Source organism: Bombyx mandarina, chromosome 26 (assembly GCF_030267445.1).
Source record: "Bombyx mandarina strain Sakado chromosome 26, ASM3026744v2".
Taxonomy (NCBI): Eukaryota; Metazoa; Arthropoda; class Insecta; order Lepidoptera; family Bombycidae; genus Bombyx; species Bombyx mandarina.
The window spans coordinates 4,187,536-4,208,951 of NC_143232.1; the positions used below are offsets into that span (position 1 = coordinate 4,187,536).

Genomic DNA, 21,416 nt, shown 5'->3' on the forward strand with positions numbered 1-21,416 from the left:
GTAGTAGCAAAACGCGTTATATTAATAATTCGTCTATTTAGTGAAACAAAAGTTAGTGAAAAACACATTCAAAACTGTATGTATCATTTCACACGTTGACCCAAAAAATGTGTTTCATTTAACCGAGATTTGTCATTATGTCGAGGTAGATCTATTTTCTCTTGTTGACTGATTAGTACAGAATATTTTTTTTCCGGTCCGGTCAGGTACCTTTGAGATTTCTTCCAGTGATCATTTAACTTTAGCACTTAATGAAAATGTTCTAGCCAAATCTGTGCGTCCATGTACCCATCTAGAGCAATGGTAAAAATATTTGTTCAGAATTTATAATAAAATAATTGGTACTGTTTAAAAGTATACCAACAAACTACAGAAGTATTTTCTTAAAACCTCGTTTACTATTTGAAGTATTTGACATTTACCTGTATGAAGACAAACGAGACAACAGGTCACGTCTGAAGTGTGATACAGTTGCAGACTACCAGGTAAATTCCCTGGGCACCTCAAGAGTGCTCCTCGAAGTTGTCGCCAGGCACAAGGAGCAGCTAAACTTCGTCTAAAATCACACAAGCGATGTTTCGTCCAGTTGCAGAAAACTACCCGCCTTTCCAAATTCAAGATTATTGATGTTCGAGATTTTGGTGTCCTAATTTTTGCCTCACATTTTTTCGACAAGAAAATCATTAGAGGGCTTAGAATAAATTAAGTATTGTACAATAAGTTATTCTGGAATTAAATAAATCAGTATTCATGTGCAACACAGCAAGTGTTGGTATGGAGATTATAAGTATACTGGATATTGCGATGACATTGTCTTCCTGTTATCGCTACTATGTAGTTCTTTTTTTTTAGTTCCTATATTACTTACTTCATCCATTTTTCTACCTAGTTCCCTAATTCTTTGCCCACTAGTCAAGTATAAAATATATCAGTATCCCGCCCAATTCTCTCTTGAAGCAATCATGCGTTCAAGTCGAAAGAGTAAGTCAGTCTTTGTATCAAAGCAATTGAGACATTATGTCTTTAGGCAAACAGCAGCTTTAACGTTGTAGCAACGATGAGCTACGGTGACGCTCCTCTGACCATATTAGCTATTAAAAACACATTTGATGACAGAAATAAATTTGAATTTATCTATATTTGAAAAATATGTAAAACTATTTTACATTGTTATTAGTACAATAGGAATATCTCTTTAGAGCTAATAGATGAAATCAATGAGAGTTGCACCTATTATTTTCAATGCAGAGGTCATTCAACTCGTGAGATCTTTTGTTCTGTTCATCATTGTACCAAACAAAACTTCATATAAATTAATGATCTTTTGTATCTGTTTGACGTTTTGTAAGGATATTCGAAATTTTGGACAGGATAAGAGATTGCATGAAACAACGACTAAAGCGTATCCAATACCAAAACCTCAAAAAACAAGGAATTACGAATTGAGGCAACTTTTCAATTTCGTAAAACCAGCAGTCCAAATCACGGGGCATGATTAAAAAATCGTTGCCGAAAAAAAAAATCTACGAAAACCTTCGCTCGTACAGATGTCTCTGATGAATCCGGGGCAGAAATGAAACATCAAATAAGGGAAAGAAATGAAATCAACGATTCAGCTGCTGGCGAATTTCAAAAGCGAATTGTAAAAGTCATTTCGTCCGCGGGAAATATGAGATTTTCTGTGTGCGAAACTGATGGGAGATTATTACGAATATTGGACCGGAAAGACAAATTGAAATGAAAGGGTGAAACGAAGCCACAAACATCAGTTAATATTATGGGATTATTGTTTTTTTTTATTGTGTGTGCGGATCAACGAGCTGTCAGCCTATCTCGTATTAAATAGTTACCAGATCTCATGAATATATCTCTACGTGAATTCTGCCTCAAAGCATCTTAATGTCCAAATCTCTGTTGCATATTATTACTGCTTTTCCACCCTTAAAATTGTAACACATTACTGCTTCGCAACATAAATAGACAGGGTATCCGTGCTGCCTTACCAGACTCCCTACCACCAGTAATTACGCAAATTAAAATTTTTAAGCGTTCGATTTTTATTACATTGTCTTATTCCTTCATCGTGAAGATCCTTCATTAGGATTTATATTGCATTAGGAATTGTTGACCTGTCTGAGAGATTGAACACCAATATAGTCGCATCGCATGATACGAGTGTACTAAGCATTTAGACGCTTTGGGCTATTCCTTTGGGCCATGACGAATCTGAGTATTGGGTACATATGAAATTAACAGGTAATGTTTTTTTTTAATTCTTAGTTATGACTTCAAGTTGTAATCTAGAATCTTTATGAATGCTAACTTCCTAGAATACCAATTAGCTGCATTATCCAATTACGTCATCATTCATTTTACAAAGCACTACATTGAAAGTATGAACGATAACAACTATCCGTGAATATAAAGACCATGTTTTTTTTTTTTTTCCTAACTATGCTGATTGCCTTGAGAGGCTATTTCAGCTTCACCCTAACGTTAGTAGGTGAGCTCGCGGGGCTCAACCGGAGAGTTGCTAACACTGACCCTAGCAAGAGCAGTGCTTCGCAGAATCTACCACCGGATCGGAACGCGACCCACTGAGAAGATCCGGCGAGAAACTCAGTGGGCTGTGTCTTTGGGTTAGTTCGCTCGTCGAGCCCTTCGTCGCAAGCGACGGGTTCGACGAGGACGGTGACCGGTGCTTGTGGTGTCTAAAAGCACCGTTAATGGATCACGAGGATCCGTAATGACGTGCTTTGGGCGACGTCGACGGTTTACCATTCGGTCTACTGGGTCGGGTATGTAATTTCCAGCGGCTACGATGAGAGGGTTCTCATGTCGTGCCGCCTTCTCAAAATGGCGCAGCGATGCCGACTGTAGATACTTACTAAATGAGTCGAGCTCCAGGTCATCGTGGAGATCCACATTCCTAAGGAACCATGGCGCTCCGACGGCTATCCTGCAGAATCGTGATTGAATAACCTGAAGGGATTTCAAATGGGTGCGGGCTGAGTGAGCGAACACTACGCTTGCATACGACATGACGGGGCGTATACAAGTTTTGTAGAGAGTTACCTTATTGCGGAGGGACAGTTTGCTTCGACTACAAAGCATTGGATAGAGTCGTCCTAGTATAAACGCGGCGCGGTCGCGTACCGTTTTTATATGGGGACGGAATGTCATCCCTCTGTCGAGGGTGACGCCTAGATATTTGACCTTCGAGACCCATGGTATGGGCTGGCCAAAGAGAGTGATGGGGCTAACGGCGGAGGTGTTTGCGCGCCTACTACGGAGTGGGATGCTCGAAGTGATGTTCGGAGGGCGACCCCTTTTGAAGAGCACCGCTGCGCTTTTCGTGGGGTTGATGTCAATTCGCCACTTCCGGAACCACTGTCCTATGGTGGCTACTGCGATCTGGAGTCGCCGATGAAGCAGCGACATCTTCCTACACGAGTAGTAGATAGCCGTGTCATCGGCGAAGAGCGCTAGATGGGTCTCCGGAGACCGGGGTATATCATTGATATACAAACTAAATAATAACGGGGAGAGCGCGGAGCCTTGCGGGACTCCGGCGGTCAGTTGACGGGGACGAGAACGAGTTCCCTCTACTCGATATCGAAACGAACGGTTCGACAAGAAGTCTCGTATGATGAGCACGAGTCTGTCTGGCACTCCCATGTTGTACAGTTTATAAATTAAACCGTTGTGCCAGACTTTGTCGAACGCCTTCGCGATGTCGAAGAAGAGGGCGCCGGTCGGGATTTGTTTACGCCTATTTAGTCCTATCAGAATGTGCTCCGTGAGGCGGTGCACTTGTTGTACGCACGAGTGTTTAGAGCGGAATCCGAACTGTTCGTCTATGAGAATTTTGTTCGCGGTAACAAAATCCCAGAGGCGTTTCCTAAGGAGCCGTTCGTAAATTTTTCCTATCGTCGAGAGGAGACTAATCGGACGGTAACTAGAAGTTTCGTTTGTCGGTTTGCCCGGCTTATGTATACCGATAACGTCCGCTTCTTTCCACACCGCGGGAAAGATGCAGTGCGTCATAGCGGCATTTAAAATTGTAGCCAACATTGCTATCAGTTGGACTGGCAAGAGTTTTAGCGCGCGGTTGTGGATGCCGTCGGAGCCGGGTGCCTTCCTAGGTTGGAGGTTGTGGATCGCGTCTCTAACTTCGTCAGTGGTAATGGGGGGTAACGCGTCCGAGGGCGGCAGGGAAGCTCTGCGCTCGACCTCCCTGTCGACTAACTCGGTGTGTTCGGGGTCCGCGTGTTGAGTGCTGGTGGTGCACTGCTCTTGCAGTGCATCGGCCAGCAGCTCAGCCTTGTCATCGTCATCGAATGCCGGTGGTTGGCCTGAAGGGCGTATGAGGGGAGGCATAGTAGCGGTAGTTTCGGATTTGAGAGTCCTAGCTAGTCGCCAGTATGCTTGGTGGGAGGGCGTGAGTTGTTCTAGATAACTATGCCAATTATCGTTACGCGCGTCGCTTAAGCGGGAGTGGACTTCGCGTTGTAGACGACGCATCTGAATCCGGTTTGAATGCGTGGGAAGACGATCGTAGGCCCGGATTGCCGCGTTCCTAACTCTTAAGAGATTCCTAAGATCGGGGGACAGTCTGATGCGGTGGAAGCTGTCCTCCACATCGACTTCTTTTGAAGATCTAATGATCGCGGAAGAGATGTGATCGGTAATGATGTTTATGGATTCGACGGTGTCCTCGGGGGATGGATTCGAATCCGGGCCGCAAGGGAGGATTGGCGGAGCGGCATCGGCTAGGCACGTGCCCAGCTTATTCCAATCCACCATGGTCCTCGTAACAGTGACTGGGTTGTGAGGGCGACCGAGCTGCATAACGACAGGTCGGTGGTCTGAGTCGAGCTCTGACATTGCTTCGATGGAACGCAAGCGCAGAGTTACGTTCCTAAGCAATGCCAGGTCTATAGTGCTCGGACGGAGCGCGATGTTATACGGATAACATGTTGGAGTTGGGGGACCGACTATTTCGAAGGTGAGGTCGTCTATAAACGCGTCGAGACGCCTACCGTTAACGTTTGTACGATGGCAGTTCCACCTAGTGTGGTGGCAATTTAAATCGCCTGCCAGGATGACGGAGTCTCCCATGCCGAACAGTGACTCGATGTCACTGCTCAGGAGGGGCTTGTCCGGGGGGAGATAAACGGATGCGATGACGATCGGCTGGTGTCCCGTCAGCGAGATACGGCACACTGACGCCTCGATATGTAAGAGCGAGGGAGTATCGAGAGGGACAACGTGCAGGGCCCGTCTATAGTAAATGGCAGTCCCGCCTTTGGAGGCGGTGAGTCTGTCATTCCTAACCATGACGTAGTTCGCGACTTTCGGGTCGCGACGCGAGGGCTTCAGACAGGTCTCCTGCACTAACAAGATATCTATAAGATTGTCGCGGAGGAATTCGAAAATTTGATCGCGTTGCCGCGCGAGTCCGTTAGCATTATAGAATGCTAACGTAAGGGAATACGGTTTTTCTCTACCTTTTTGCGCCATTGATTACCGGTAAAGATTTTATAACGTACGCGACACGGACTCGTAAACGTCCATGTGATCGAAAGCGGCCGCGAGCCGCTGTTCGGGGGTTACCGACCTACGGATAGCGTCAGCGAACGATCGCAGACGGTCGAAGTTCACCGCGGTGACGAAGTCGCGCACGAGCGCGAAGTCGTTGGCGGCAGAGGGTTTCGGGGGACGGAACGCGGGCGCGGGGCGAGGTGCGAGCAGGGGCTGGGGCGCGGGGCGTGTCGCGAGTGGGGGCGCGGGTGCGGTTTGCGTTCCCGCCTTCGTATACGGCAGCGGCTTTTTCCACGCTGAAACCGTGGGAACTGCAGCCGGCACGAAGGCAGGTTTCGGCACTGAGGGTGCCGAAGTCTTTGGGCCGACGGTTCGCGGAGCTGGGAGGGTTGAACGCTTGCGCGGAGCCCTAGGACATCCACGGTAGTTCGCGGGGTGCCCTTGCTTAAGGCATAGGACACAGCTTGGAGGTTCGGTCGCGGTTTCCCTATCTCTAACGCAATCTAGCGTAGCGTGATCGCCGAGGCACTTCACGCAGCGGGGGCGCGCGTGGCAATTACGCGCCGAGTGGCCATAGAGTTGGCACCTGTAGCACTGCCCGGGAGTGCCACGCTTATGGGGGGCTTCGATGGAGACCCCGGATAGGCCGCAGACTGTCGAGAGGCATGAGATCTTCTTTTTGGCCTCCGGGGTTGGCTCCAACGCGACGAGTATCATATTATAGGGCTGTTTGCCCCGCCCGCTGTGCATCCGGTGCACACTAACTATCGGGAGGGCCTGAGCGGTCAGATCCTCCTTAATGTAGTCTATTTTGAGCTCCTTAGGGACTCCGCGTATTACTACGCGGAGCTCGCGGTCCTCCTGAAGAGCATAGGTGTGAAAACCTATGTTCTCCTTTCGGAGGTATGCTGAGAGGGCCCTATGGTCGCCCGGCGTTGCGACCTTGATCTGAATCCCATGCGCGTAACGTCGCGTAACGTGTAGTTAATTTTATTTGCCTGAAGGGCCTGGGACACGCGATTCCACGCTGTCTTCTCTTGAAGTATCAGCGGGGGCGGGGCAGCTACTTTGGGAGCGGGCGCGGGCTTGGGACGCGGCGCCGCGGCGGTGGGGTTACGCGGCGCGCGGAGTCCGACTCCGGTCTTACGACTACCTGCGGGCGGGAGGCGGTCGCGGATTTAGTCTGTTTCGTCGTGGAGCTCCGGGACTCCACGGCGCGAGTACGCTTTTTGCCGCGCGTTACGGTTTGGAACCCATCCAAAGTTCCAGGCTGAGGGCTTGACGCGGATTCGAAATCCATCTCCGATTCGGTATCGAAGCCTGAACTCGAAACGATCGAGGTCGCGACGGACGAAGCGCGCGATGACATAAACGACGCGGGCGCGGGGGTGGGGGTAGCGCTAGGCGCTTCGTGAGTCGCATCGTCGGAACGTGCGCTCGAACTTAACGCGGCAGCGGGGGGCGCGCGGCGTGCCTCCGAGGCACGGTTGAAATACGCGGCGACGGACGCGGGGGGGGAGGGATTGCCACGGGAGGCCCTATAAGCTAAGTACTCGGCCCTAATTGACGGGTACCTATCCCGGAGGAACCCGACAATGTCACTAGCACTTTCACTGACACTTTCTTCATGCTGCATTTTCGGTCTTCTTGCCCGGGGGGGGCGGCCCCGGGACTTTTGTTGAACTCGCCGAAAGGCGAGGCCCCGGATAGGATTTGTAACCCCCCTGTGCTGCAGGACAGCAAGGAGCAGGGGGGGGGAATGCCTATGCCGTGAAAACGGCAATCGGCGGGGAAAAGGAAAGGAACCCGCTCGGGCTGTATAGTGCTACAGCAGGCAGAATCGCGAGCGGGGGTCTAGTCTTGAAAAAGACTGTTGTTTTGGGAAGGGTTAGGAAATCGCTAGCCTGTGATAGTGCCACAGGAATCGTAGCGATTGGTTTTGTCTTGAAAAAGACAGTTGGTAAAGGGTGGGTTCGCGGTTACAATACTTTAGCGCACAAAAATGGACTCCGAGACGCAAATCGCAAGCGACCAACGGATCGGAACGTCCGCACTACCGAATTGTAAGCACGATGTATTCACGGTCACTACACTGTCGAGCACAACTGTGAGTTCAGAGACGCAGCTCGCAAGCGGGCCACGGATCGGAAAGCACGTCCGCGCACGACCGAGTCGTGAGCGAGAATAGACCATGTACTAAACACGCCTGTATCTTTTTTGCTTACTTTAGTATCTTCTTGTCTAACTCTTGTAGTTTTGGTAAGTTTGTAAGTAAATATATAAGTAAGTAAATATCTACTTTTAAACCAACTTGTCAATTCATTAATAGGTATACAATTCTAGTTTCTTATATTAACTTAGTAATGGTTTGAGCAAATATTTGCCCGGCAATTGAACCCTTGAGAATCGTTGAAGGATATTTCCGTGACTTTATTGGTAAAACGATTTTTGGACACAGTTTGAGCTACAGGAGTATATCAGTAAATAAATACATTTACTTCTTACATTTCGTAACAGAGGCGAATTTTACGATAAATGTTGTTTTTTTTATTACTTAAATGAGTGTACGAGCTCACGACCCACGTAATGTTAAGTGGTTACCGGAGCCCATGGACATCAACAACGTGAATTCTGCCATCTAATTTGAGACACAAGTTCTAAGTCGGTTCTAAGTTCGGTTTGAAGGGTGGGGCAGCCGTTGTAACTATACTGAGACCTTAGAACTTATATCTCAAGGTGGGTGGCGCATTTACGTTGTAGATATCTTATGGGCTCCAGTAACCACTTAACATCAAGTGGGCTGTGAGTTCGTCCATCCACCTAAGCAATAAAATAAAAAGTGTCAGTTTTGTAGTACAATTATAACTAGTGGTATAGTGTTATTTAATGAAAATAGACGCAGGAGTCATAATGTTTTGTTATTAACGGCACTACGTCTTAATACCGTACGGATTGTCCTGCCTATTCCTGCCACTAATCATCCATGTCTGATATTTTGTACGGTAGGGCAATATTGCATTTCCGTCTGTGAAATATCCGATTACTTAACATCAGATAAGTCGTAAGATCTGACAATGCGGAATAAATCACCTTTTACAAATCTGAAGATTTTGCACATACACGTCAATTATAGGCGTTGATTAGTAATTTGTGTTTTTTTTTTTTTTTTTTAAACAATCACGCCACGTTAACTTGTCCCGTGATAAGTTCGTAAAGAACTTGTGTTACAGGTACCAGATAACAGATATAAATGTAAGATTTTTATTATACACATACATATATTTAATATACATCCATAACCCTGGAAAATACATTTATATTTATCATACAAATATCTTCCCTTGGCGGGATTCGAACCCGCGACCCCCTTGTGTAGTGACCATGTCACTTACCACTACACCAGACGGCCGTTTAAAATTTAATCTTACATTGGTATCGAGTTGATAGCATTAGTTGAAATGCAAGAATAGACTATTTACATTTCGTAATGAACTTACGCGTAGTACCAGCACGTGTAAGTATTACAAAGAAAGCTAAGTGTGTACGTGCTAAATATTTTGTAAAACCATTTATTTAGAACGTAATTAAATGATTTTCTGTTGTTTACGTTCAACAAAATTCTATCTCACGTGTAGTCCGTTGGCTTAGTGTTAATAATTTGCTATGATACAACAAATATTACATATGTTGAAGAAACCACAATTATTAACACCATCGTCAGACATCATAGGGGTGATAAGACGATGGAGCTTAACAGACGAAACATATGACAGTTCTTAGGACGGAGGCACCGCTCTTCAAGAAGGCTGGTTGATAAGTGTGATGGCGTCTACGCGCCTCCATTGGCTAGGCTCTGTCGTAGCACGAAGTTAGCCGAGTTCTGACGATACCGCAATCGTGCTGCCATCTCTCGGGAATCGTGCTGCGTTTCTTTTTGGCTACTAAACTAATGACCGTCTCCGACATATATAACATTTTCAGGATTGTGGTTCTTCATAAGACCGGCTGTAGAAATTATTATGGCTTTAAATTAGCGCATCAAACGACATCCAAATTATAACAAACGGTTTTAAGTTTGATCAGTCACTTAGCTAACGAAATATCAACATCGATCTTTTCAAAAGTTATTTGCAAAATGAGTTGAGAGGGAAATTATAATGACTGCGAGATTGAAACGTAATATTCATTTATTATTATATTCACGACTCGATACAACCGTAACATATAATTATACTTATTTTAGCATACTCGGTTTGCCTATTGTTCTTGCTTTAGATAGGGGATAGCCTCACAGTGGATCTGATGTTGAATGGCGACTGAAAGAGATATCAATCAACAAACAACCACTTTGAGACATTAAATTGAAGTCTTCATTGAATTGCATGTATAAAGCTGTCCTTTGTTTATTGCCCTTGTAGCAGACGAGCATACGGTCCACCTGATGGTGAGTGGTTATCGTCGCCCATGGACATTAGCAATGCCAGTGGCAGAGCCAAGGCGCTGCCTACCGGTAAGTACTCTCCCCTCCTGCTGATTGCTTTATACCAGAGAGACAATTACGCGATTTTAGCTATGAAAAAAATTGTCACAAAATAAAAAAAATAGAAACTTATATACTAGAAATTTTTAACGATCTCATTTCAGAGGTTAACAACCAATAAAAATCTGCGAACATAATCTCCGAAATTAAGGGATGAACATAAACTAATTTCATCCCGTTCGCTGGAAGTTTTCCCTCGGGACATCTAAAGACTGCTTGAACAAGCAAAATAGCTACGTACCTCATAAATTAGGCTTGTCTCGTTTGAGATGATTATTGGTTAAATTATTATGCTCACTTTCAGTAGGTGACTATATTTTAGACAAAAAAATTGTGATCCAGTTTCGAACCCAACTGTATTGACAAAAAATGCATAATATCCAAAGGTTCAATAAGCTGTTTTTAGGTATGGTTCAGAACCATCCTAGCGAAAAGGACGTAAAAACCATTAAGCTAAAATAGTTTCGAATAAAATAATCATAATTAAACCAATATTCAATCAATGATTCTGAAGAACTGTATGTCCAACGAGAACCTATAGAAGATATGGCATGAAGATGATGAAGCAAAGACGGTGGGTTTAACAGCCTAACAAAGCTAAGTAGGGTGCAATCGATCTATCTATATAATAAAATAATGAATTGCTGTTCATTAGTCTCGCTAAAACTCGAGAATCGAAATCGACTCGATTTGGCTGACTTTGGTCTTGAATTATTTGTGGAAGTCCAGAGAAGGTTTAAAAGGTAAATAAATATGAAAATGCTCGGAATTAAATAAAAAATTCAATTTTGTTTTCCCTTTGTTGTGTCCCCCGTCGGACGGAATCCTTTTACGTCTTTTATTTATCGATTGTGGCACTACGAAGTATGCCGGGTCAGCTAGTCATTAATAAAAATAAGTCCTAAATTAAACTAGATGTCTCAGATCATCTCGAACGCTTTCTAACGAACTATGTAATGATTGAATATTCTATTTTATTACCACAACGTTGTTCGTTTATCTATGGAGCCGTGACATTCAACCGTTTTTACGATTTTCCATAATCATATTGTACTTTAGTATGATTGAGTCATGTGTTTTGTATACCGCTACAATGTTTCAAATCGTAAAGTGGTTCAGTCGTATTGTTACAGGAATAAAATAAAAACAATGTAAATTTGTTAAGATGAGGTTCGGGAATTGCCAATAATACATATCAATATGAGGTCTGTAGGAGGTTGTAGGCAGCGGCTTGGCTCTGCCCCTGGCATTGCCGAAGTCCATGGGCGACGGTAACCACTCACCATCAGGTGGGCCGTATGCACATCTGCCAACAAGGGCAATAATAAAAAAGGTCTATTTTTCTAATTATTCTAAACTGAAAATTTTCATATTTATGGTTCGGTTTTTGAATCGCCAAATCATCACCTGTTGGAGTTGGTGGTTGGATGGAAATTGAACTTAGTAAAAAGCTCTTCAGCTTTTATACTGCAACATTCGATCCTTATATTGAGATAGAACTTGGAAAGGTTGACAGCTTGTACAGATTAACTCCACCACGCCAGATGTTGAGGTCTCAAGTAACTTTTTAAAATCTCTGCTGATTTTTCAATATTATTAATGCCCTCTTCCTTCTCAAATCAATTTCTCAACGTTAAGGGTGACCCGTTCGTTCCATCAGCTTGTATTATTCCGTCGATTTCAGTTTGTATTGAGGGCTCCTGCCCTCTGGTTCTGTATTTAAAACAAATATACTACTAGGTAGATACTAGATGGATAGGTAGGTAGGTACTTGTACCTACCTATCCATCTAGTAACCAAATCTTTCAATGTAAATTTCACTAGCTCCAAGATGTCTAATTAAGTTACCAATTTCCAAACGTATTAACGACCGATGACTTTCTAATTTTGTTTTGATGTCTTTGCCAGAATCATATCAACCAATCAATATTGTTTATTGTTTTTAGTTCGGCGTGCCAATAAAGTAAGTTTTATTAGTTTTAAAATTATAAATAGAATTCTAGCGATTCGGTTTTCGAAGTATTCACCGGGCTTATGGTCTACACGTGAAAAAAATCAAATGTCCTCCAAAATGTAATAAGCTAATTCTTAGATAACTGTTATAAAGATATACTCTATTTTTATTACTCGGCGTAGATAGACAGGGGACAACATGAAATTTTTATATCCTAATTGTATATATCCCAATATTTGGGTCCTTTATTACCTTTTAAGTACCGACCAAAGACCGGTAGTTACTAAGACCGAATGCAACTTTTCAAGATAGAAAATAAGGAGATCTGCGTTTGTATTTTTAATGTGACACTTTAAAAATTGTGTTTCCGCACGAATAAGCTACATTCTACCTATTTCTGTCTCAAAGCAATCATACGCGGCGATTTGAAGGATGTGACTCCTATATCAATATTTTCCTGTTTGAAGCCCATAAGCTCCGATAACAGCTTAACACCAGATGGGTTGTGAGCTCGATTATCTACATTACTAATAGGTGAGTTGTACGCTCGTAGCCATCGATGCCAGGCACAACAAGATGGCGCGCATCATCTCAAAAAATGGGTCACAGCAAATCGAGATCGCAATCCACCAGTTGTAACACTTTCCTTTCTCTTCATTAATAAAGATACAGAAATTACTTTTGGAATCAGAACAAATATTTAATTAAACAACGGAATGTTCCGCTCAAATCCATCCTAAATATTAATTTAAGCCAGCAAAGTTTTGTAGAGATATTCTAAATTTGCTTTAGCAATTACACGGCAATTTGCTGTAACTCGCATATCGTTATTGGTGCTTACAAATTGTCTGAGTATTCGTATTTTTGCATTATTAGTTTTCTTAAGTAGCTTACGTTCTCGAATACTGTAAACAGAATAGCTTCAATACAAGCACCATAATAATTACAAATTAATAGAAGCCGTAAGAGGCAATGCATGGCATACATGAAAAGATGTAGGTATGTACTGGTAAACGTCCCATGATAATTACCACTATCGATGTATTCCGGTGAATTAATATAACAAATGTTATAAAACACTACTCAGACGTGGACCTCATGTCTCTTTAAGAGGTCACGTCGGGGTCACCAGTTTGGAGGGTTTAATGAGAAAGGGAAGATCATCGGCAGAGCGGATGAAATTGCTCGATAGACCGACGGTCCGAATCTTGTTGTCCGGAATTTGTATATATGCAAGCTTATCTTCCAAATGTCTTGAGTAAGATTTAGGCATCTGTCAAATATCTTGTGTTCTACGATGACTACCGCCACATCTTCAGTCATATCAGTCTATCTAGGTGAAAAATACGAATCAATCTCAATAACTTGAGACCGCTTTTCAGTACGCTGTGCCAAAAGATCCATTTGATGATAAAGAGGTTTAATGGATTGAAAGATCTGAGATGCGATTGTAGATATAATAAAGAAACACATTCATATCTATGAAATTTTTATTTAAAATTCAATATTATAGATTTATTAGCTACATTCAGTGAAAATAGTTTGTGGGACGAAAAAAACTTATTTGAATCCGCAGAATTATTATGTTTAACTAGAAAAAATAAGTATTGTTCGATCTGTCATAAATAATAAACAATTTGATTTTTTTTAAACATTTCTATTATTTTTTTCAATTGTTTTAAACTTTAACTAGAAGTGTACCTAGAGTTTGATTTACAAAATGCGGTAAGAAAAATTAAAGGAGACAAAGCCTTCACTATAGATATTCATCAAGTCGTGTGATATCAATAAAGGTTTGAACAAAAAGCTTTTTTAGTTATAAGCTTAGTAAATATCTAACACGATATGGATATACCACCGCCCGACCTGCATCTGCCGCGAAGCACCTAATCATGCGTTGCGTTAAACCGCAAGAGTATGCTAGCTCCTACTCCAAGCCAATTGAGACCTTATTTCTTGGAGCAGTGGCATTCAAGTTGCGTTTTGTTTAACTAAATAATAACTCCATTTCTGTCTTTCAAATCGTCTCAAATTGAATATGATACTGGCGAATCAAACCTAAAATCCCTATCCACGAAATTGACATAATTATTGTCCTCCTCCGAAACTAGTCCTATATTGTTTTCGAGAGAAATATATGCATTTTAATTATTATTTTTTTTATTGCTTAGGTGGGTAGACGAGCTCACAGTCCTCCTGGTTTTTAAGTGGTTACTGGAGCCTATAGATATCTACAACGTAAATGCTACCACTCACCTTGAGATATAAGTTCTAAGGTCTCAGTATAGTTACAACGGCTGGCCCACTCCTCAAACCAAAACGCATTACTGCTTCACAGAAGAAACAGGTGTGGTGGTGGTACCTACCCGTGCGGACTCACAAGAGGTCCTATCACTAATAATCACGCAAATAATAAATTTGCGAGTTTGAGTTTTTATGACACGATGTTATTCCTTCATCGTGGAAGTCAATCGTGAATATTTGTGAAGTACGTATTTCATTAGAAAAATTGGTACCCGCCTGCGGGATTCGAACACCGGTGCATCGCTAGATACGAATTCACCGGACGTCTTATCCTTTAGGCCACGACGACTTCAAAACTAATTATTATTAGTTCAAAAGTAGGCGTCTCTTGGTACGGCAGTGCCGTGACCCAACAACTAAACTAGTTATAAAATGGCTTCCCAAACTTTTTTACAACCATGAAACCCATTTAGCAAACAAGAACTATAAAATACAGTTTCACTTATGTGTATAAATGAAATGGTGCTACCAAATAATCAGTATAAATTTCACCTACCAACGTTGGACAAACAATATCTAATTACGAAGTTGGCTAAAAGGTCGACTGTCCCAAGCTATCTAATTATAAGGGACGACCCTAACGAAGATCTTTCCGTAGTGTAACCTTTCATTTCAGTACATTATATTAATAGATTGTACGAATATTGTGTTCGGTGGATTTTGGGTTATGAATGAACGTGGTGGATTCAGAATGTTTGGATTCTAGTTGTAGTATAAAGGTCCATACGAGACTTTCAATTATTATTGATATTAGTATATATTGCTAAATTAAATAAAGTACATTTGATAATTTTTTTTCTTATTATTATCTGAGTGCTCTGAAGAATTGTTTGAGATGATTCCATCATCTCGTTTTTACCATTGCACCGCCCGCGACCGGTGTCGAGTTCATCTGTACTACCTGGAGTCACTACGTTCATCCACAGTGCGTTACCAGAGATCTTTTTTGCCACGTACCATCAGGCTTTGGAATGAGCTCCCCCATTCCCGATGTTTCCCGAGCGCTATGATATGACCTTCTTCAAACGAAGCTTGTGGAGAGTACTTAACGATAGGCAGCGGCTTGGCTCAGCCCCTGGCATTGCTGAAGTCCATGGGCGACGGTAACCACTAACCATCAGGTGGGCCGGGTGCTCGTCTGCCTACAAGGCCAATAAAAAAAAACTTAAAAGAACATTTTAATATGAGGTATAAATATTTGTGTTATGAATCAAATATCTTATCTTAAATCTGATACTTTATTATTTTCTAGATTCTTCTAAGCTAGTCGCGTTCACAGCACGAATGGATTTAAAAAATTAAAGGAGGCCATAAAGTTCATAATGAGAATGCCCTCATCCGCTTCCAAACATGAAGTCGATCTTCAATTCTAAAATGTAACGTTTGATATACTTGCTCTACGCTCCGCTCTGTTTCCAGTAGACGTATAATATTTTCTTAATAATTTCATGTACATTCTGCACCATCACGCAATCCAAGACTGACTAAAACTAAGCTGAGGCGCGCAATTCACTTTCGAGGGAATGAATAAGCGCGTCTGTCAACTGATGCTGAACTTTTGCGTTACATTACGTGCTCGCTTAATATAAACCTGCTAAAACGACAAGACATTTCCTCGTAAATGAATATCGTTTTCTGCCTAATTGTGTCTGCTTATTATTTTCTGACGTCTTTAAATATATACATAGGACAAGACAAAAAAAAAATTCAATTTCCTGTTTTTTTTTCTTTGGTTGTTTAGAATGTGTTGCGAAATTTAATTTTATCAATAAAATGTTATTCCCGCTTTAACAAGTAACAAATTCATAAATTAGAAAAATGGGTAAATTTAAACTTGAAGTTTCAATGATTATCCTCTAATATCAATTAGCAGACCAACACTAGTAATTATAGAGTACGAAATTATGGGGGATACTAAGTAGTCTAATACGAGTGTATGGCGTCGCCAGCTAAAAAAAAGCTGGACCATATCTCTTCTGGTGGATGTCATAAAAAGCGACTAAGAGATTCACCGAAGAATTGGCAGCAGCGTTCTCTGAGAATTACACCAGGGTATTTCGATTGCCAACCGGCATTTATGGGCCTGTAAGGCTTTTAGCTAAGGGGTAATCGTGATATAGACATGTGATGCGTAGAGAGAAGATGCATGTGACTAGGAGATGTATGAAAATTGTAGTGCAAGGTAGAGGGGGAAGAGGTCGACCGAAGAAGACATGGATGGAGTGTGTGAATGACGATATGAGAGAGAGAGGAGTGAGTGTTGAGATGACGGCTTATAAAAGAGAATGAAATAGAAAAATTCGCTGCGCTGACCCCACCTAGTGGGATAAGGTATAGAAAAAGAAGAAGAGGACTTGCAGGGTATTGTGCGGCCACACGAAAAGGTCCGTGTAATGAAATGGTTAGCAGTTATGTGTTTCGATACGAATAGTCAAAACGACCTTTTATTCGTCCGTGACCACAAAAACTGCAAAGCGTCCGAAACGTCAATACTAATATAATCTATATATTAATACGTGAAGCAAAAACTTTGTATCCCTTTTTACGAAAATTGCGCGGACGGAGGAGTATGAAATTTTCGACACTTATAGAGAACTAGCGACCCGCCCTCGCTTCGCTTCGGAAACATTAAAACACACATGAAACCAAAAAAAAAAAAAAAAAATTAAAAAAGTAGCCTATGTTCATCAGGGACAATGTCGGCTTGTAATGGAAAAATAATTTTTCAAATCGGTCCAGTAGTTTCGGAGCCTATTCGAAACAAACAAACAAACAAATCTTTCCTCTTTATAATATTAGTATAGATATAGAGAAAAAGTGCACAACGCTAATATTTTTTTAAAATAATGATACATTAAAAGATACATTAAATCGATAAAGAAAACATTACACACACTACTCACCATGTATTTGACGCACACACGCATGCATACTATTTATTGTCAAGCTTTTGTTCTTGACGTGTGTTGTCAAATTGAGAATAGATTAAATATTATTTGTCTTTGTTAATATTTTTTATAGTGTATGTAGTCTTGGCGAAATTTGTGATTATAGAAGTATAAAATACAATCATAATAGTGTACAAACTTACAATTTTAATTAATTATAATCGAATTTCGACTACTACGAGACCTCTAGTAGTTTTAATTGTGTCTTTAACTCCCGAAAAACAAAGCAAATACTATAACCTTTCTATAATATACATAATCGTCTCTTCGATCTCATTTCTTATAGTGGGCGGTGGCATTTATAGTACCTACAGGCTTATCCGGTAATACTAATAATAGGCTGCGAGCTTATCTGTTCATTTAGGACAACGAATAAACCTTAAAAAGTTGTTTTAATGGAATCATATATCTTGTTATTCATTAGAGATTCAATTATCTTAGATCTTAGGACTAGTATACTGTTACATGGAAGATGAAAATGTACCCTGAAATTCTTACTATCAGATATCGATTGCTTTAACTTTATTTTAACTTAATATTCAATTAGGAAATTTCGTCCAGACTACTAGGGATTTACGCTAAACCCTACTGAGCCTGGGCTCGTGCTTATAGAACTTTATTGATACGTGGGCTGTAATCATCGATTTTCTTGGAACAATGTCTGCGACTTGTAAAGAACGACTTTGGCAGTGTATTTTTTATGAAACACATGTGCAATGGTTATTTTGGACGGCCAGGTGGTAGCCTGTTGGTAGGATCTCTTGTGAGTCCGCACGGGTAGGTACCACCACCCTGCCTATTTCTGCCGTGAAGCAGTAACGCGTTTCGGCTTGAAGGGTTGGGCAGCCGTTGACTATACTTGAGACGTTTCGAAATACGTGACAGTTTTCGTGGTCATGTACAATGTACAGTTCTTGTGATTACAATTATGAAAACCAGACTTAACTGTTACAATACGAAATGCTAAAATGTTACAGTTGTAATGACGTTGTCCCTATATATATAATTCAGATTGTAAGATGATTATTACAAATGGTCGAGACATACGCCAATGTTTTCATTGTCGTGACATTTGACTTTTTTTGGCCCAATATAATGCATCGTCACCACGGTCAGGATGTTTGGCGAAATGCCCTCAGGAAACAGCAATGTATTATTATATCAAGCTTGCATTGTTCAACTTTCATATGAGAAATTAATTCTTACTGAACTATCGTCATAATATTTTTGACAGTTTCATATATCCGAATATGTGATGAAAATTGTAGAGATCAGAATATAAGCAAAATTACTTAAAACTTTTGTCTTAGCTTAATATTAATTCGTTGAGCTATTAATAATTGCAAATTATCTACTGTCGCATATTTATATATATTATATCTCAAGAAAACATGCATTTTACTTCTTAATTTGCCTACAGGTAAGCAATTACAAATAATGAAGTCTCCGTAATGTCTCAAACTCACAGTGGACGGTTGTATCTTTTATTAGTCTGATGCAATAATTATTTCTCCAAAAACAGATAGCTCATAAAGTTTAGATTTGCATTTGTCACTAGGTCAGTATATTAAAATATCTGCGGTAGGCAGCGGTAGGCTGCGGTAGGCAGCAGCTTGGCATTGCTGAAGTCCATGGGTGACGGTAACCAATCACCATCAGGTGGGCCGTATGCTCGTCTGCCTACAAAGGCAATAAAAAAATAATATAAAAAAATAAAATATCTGGTAATTCTAATGGTCAATCAAATATTCGTCTTAAACCACTAAATACTAGACGAAGACTCGTGTCTCCACTGGAAACAGTAGCGCAATTACAGAAGGGTTTACATAAGCTTACAATTCATAAAGGAAAACCAGTCCAATGGCTTCTCTACGACATGGGTGGCAAAATAATTTCTCATTTGATTCCTATCAAAAAAAAATCCCAGTAGGCTTCCACATGCATTTTTAAATCGTCATAGCTTCACTATAAATCTAGAAAGCAGTTTCAGCACTAAGAAGACTAGGTTCTTACTCAGGGCTCGCTATTTCCTGATACAAGTAAAGTAACACTCTACAAAATATATCAAATTAATATAAGCATGGCTATAACTAGGCTAGCAGTATGATAGTGAGTCCTGACCAAAGATCTCCTCAGTATAGTTTCTGCGTGGAATACAGTTATAATCTCATGCAATCTGTCATTTACCTATTTCCTGACTGTATAATAAGATTTTGTGTTTTTATTTCTTCGATGGGTGGACGATTTCAGCACCCCACCGATGTTAAGTGGTTACCGGAGTCCATAGACATCAACAACGTAATTATCGTCTCCCACCTTGAAAGCTGAATTCTAAGTCTCAGTTTTACAGTTGTTTTTTATCCCATTCTTCAAACCGAACGTACAAGGGCCCCCTGAAAGACCTGACCTAATCAAATTAATTATTTCCTGGCCCTTTAAAAAAATATATTGTAGAATTGTTCCAACCTTAAAACACATGCAGTATTGAGCATCACGTTTCTCATCAGAGCATCTGTGGAGCTGCTGATAGAATCCGAGAGGCCGCATCCGTTTGCATTGTCTATATTGAAAAGACGCATCTGCCTATGGTGTAATCTAATCTTGCCTTTTTTATTGTTTAGGTGGGTAGAAGAGCTCACAACCCACCGTAAATGCGCCACCCACCTTGAGATATAAGTTAGTATAGTGACAATGGCTGCCCCACTCTTCAAGCCGAAACGCATTACTGCTTCACGGCAGAAATAGGTAGGGTGGTGGTACCTAGCCTTGCGGACTCACAAGAGGTCCTACCACCAGTAACTACCTATTGAGCATAATCACACTGTGAATTCCCGGTATTTGTATATTAGAAAAATAAAAACTTTAAATTCATAAACTTGAAACTTAGTCCTGATACAAAATTTTGACGAGCGCTCTTTTCTTTTATAAATTTCAGCTTGTATCTTGTAGTAAACTAATTTAATATACATTGCCTTTTATTGAATAGAAAGGTATTTTTTTCAGACCTAATGTTATTTTTAAATTTTACTTCTAATCAATTTTACTTAATTTTGAATGATTTGTTTAAGACTGAAAATGTTTTGTCAATGATCATTGAATTAAGTTTAAAAATAGCATTAGATAATTAATCATGTAGTAATCCTTAATTGAATTGTTTTATTATATAAAATCTATTATCGGTCTAGAAAATTATCGGCAATCAATACTCGTCTCACTGCTTCCACGATGTCACTCCGTTCACAACCCGTCTCAGTCAATAAACAATAGCGTATTCATATTGACAGATGAATCGCACCAATTCAATCGCCGGCCCGATATAAAAGGATACAATATAATCGAATAAAAAAAATCGGTTTTAAACTTACCCTTTTTGTTTCGAACGATCGTGTATAGCTGAAAAAAAAATATATAATCCACTACACCAAACTTCACAAGATCCGATCAACACTGTCACCCAACACGATTAATTTATCCTTCTCGTTATAAATTGTCTAATTTTAATATTTCGCTCACTGCGACCGAAATAGTGCGGACCGAACGAATTTTTCACGGTGTCATTATTACCGCGGCCAGACGCAAGCACGTGTCTTAGGCGCGGCGTTTCGCGAGCGACTGCCCTGGGCTTGCGTAGCTCGAGGAAAAACGCGGGAAACGCGCCGAAAAACGCGCCAAATCACTTCAAAGAGAACAATTTTTAACATACCTACGCGCTTATTTATATTTGATTTTTTTTTCGTATTCTTTTTTTGTAATTCGAAATTTAAAAGTTTGTCATTGCGTCATCTGTGGTTTGAAACAAATCTTTGAAATATAGCAACTTTTTTTGTTCAATATCAAAATATTGGATAAAGTTATCGTTTATTCGTATTATTTTTTACGTGTTAATTGATTTTAATGTTAATCTCGTGCATAAACAATAATATTTAAGAAAATAATTCTGTACGCACCTACGCGCTTATTTATATTAGATTTTTTTTTGTTTTCTTTTTTTGTAATTCGAAATTTAAAAGTTTGTCAATACGTCATCTATTCTGTGGTTTGAAACAAATCTTTGAAATATCTCATCTTTTTTCTTTTCAATATCTTAAAAAATATCGGATACAGTTATCGTTTATACGTATAATTT

At 40.8% G+C, this 21,416-nt stretch overlaps 1 protein-coding gene across 2 annotated transcripts in view; it reads right to left on the reverse strand.

The window, feature by feature from the left end:
• LOC114248399 (octopamine receptor beta-2R) overlaps nt 1–20,905 on the reverse strand; it is a 168,644-nt gene extending 147,739 nt beyond the window's left edge. For both annotated transcript variants that reach the window (XM_089738919.1, XM_089738918.1), the window contains exon 1: nt 20,656–20,905. The gene's annotated coding sequence lies outside the window, so the exon portion shown is untranslated. The remainder of the gene's footprint in view (nt 1–20,655) is intronic.
• Nucleotides 20,906–21,416: the final 511 nt, after the last annotated feature.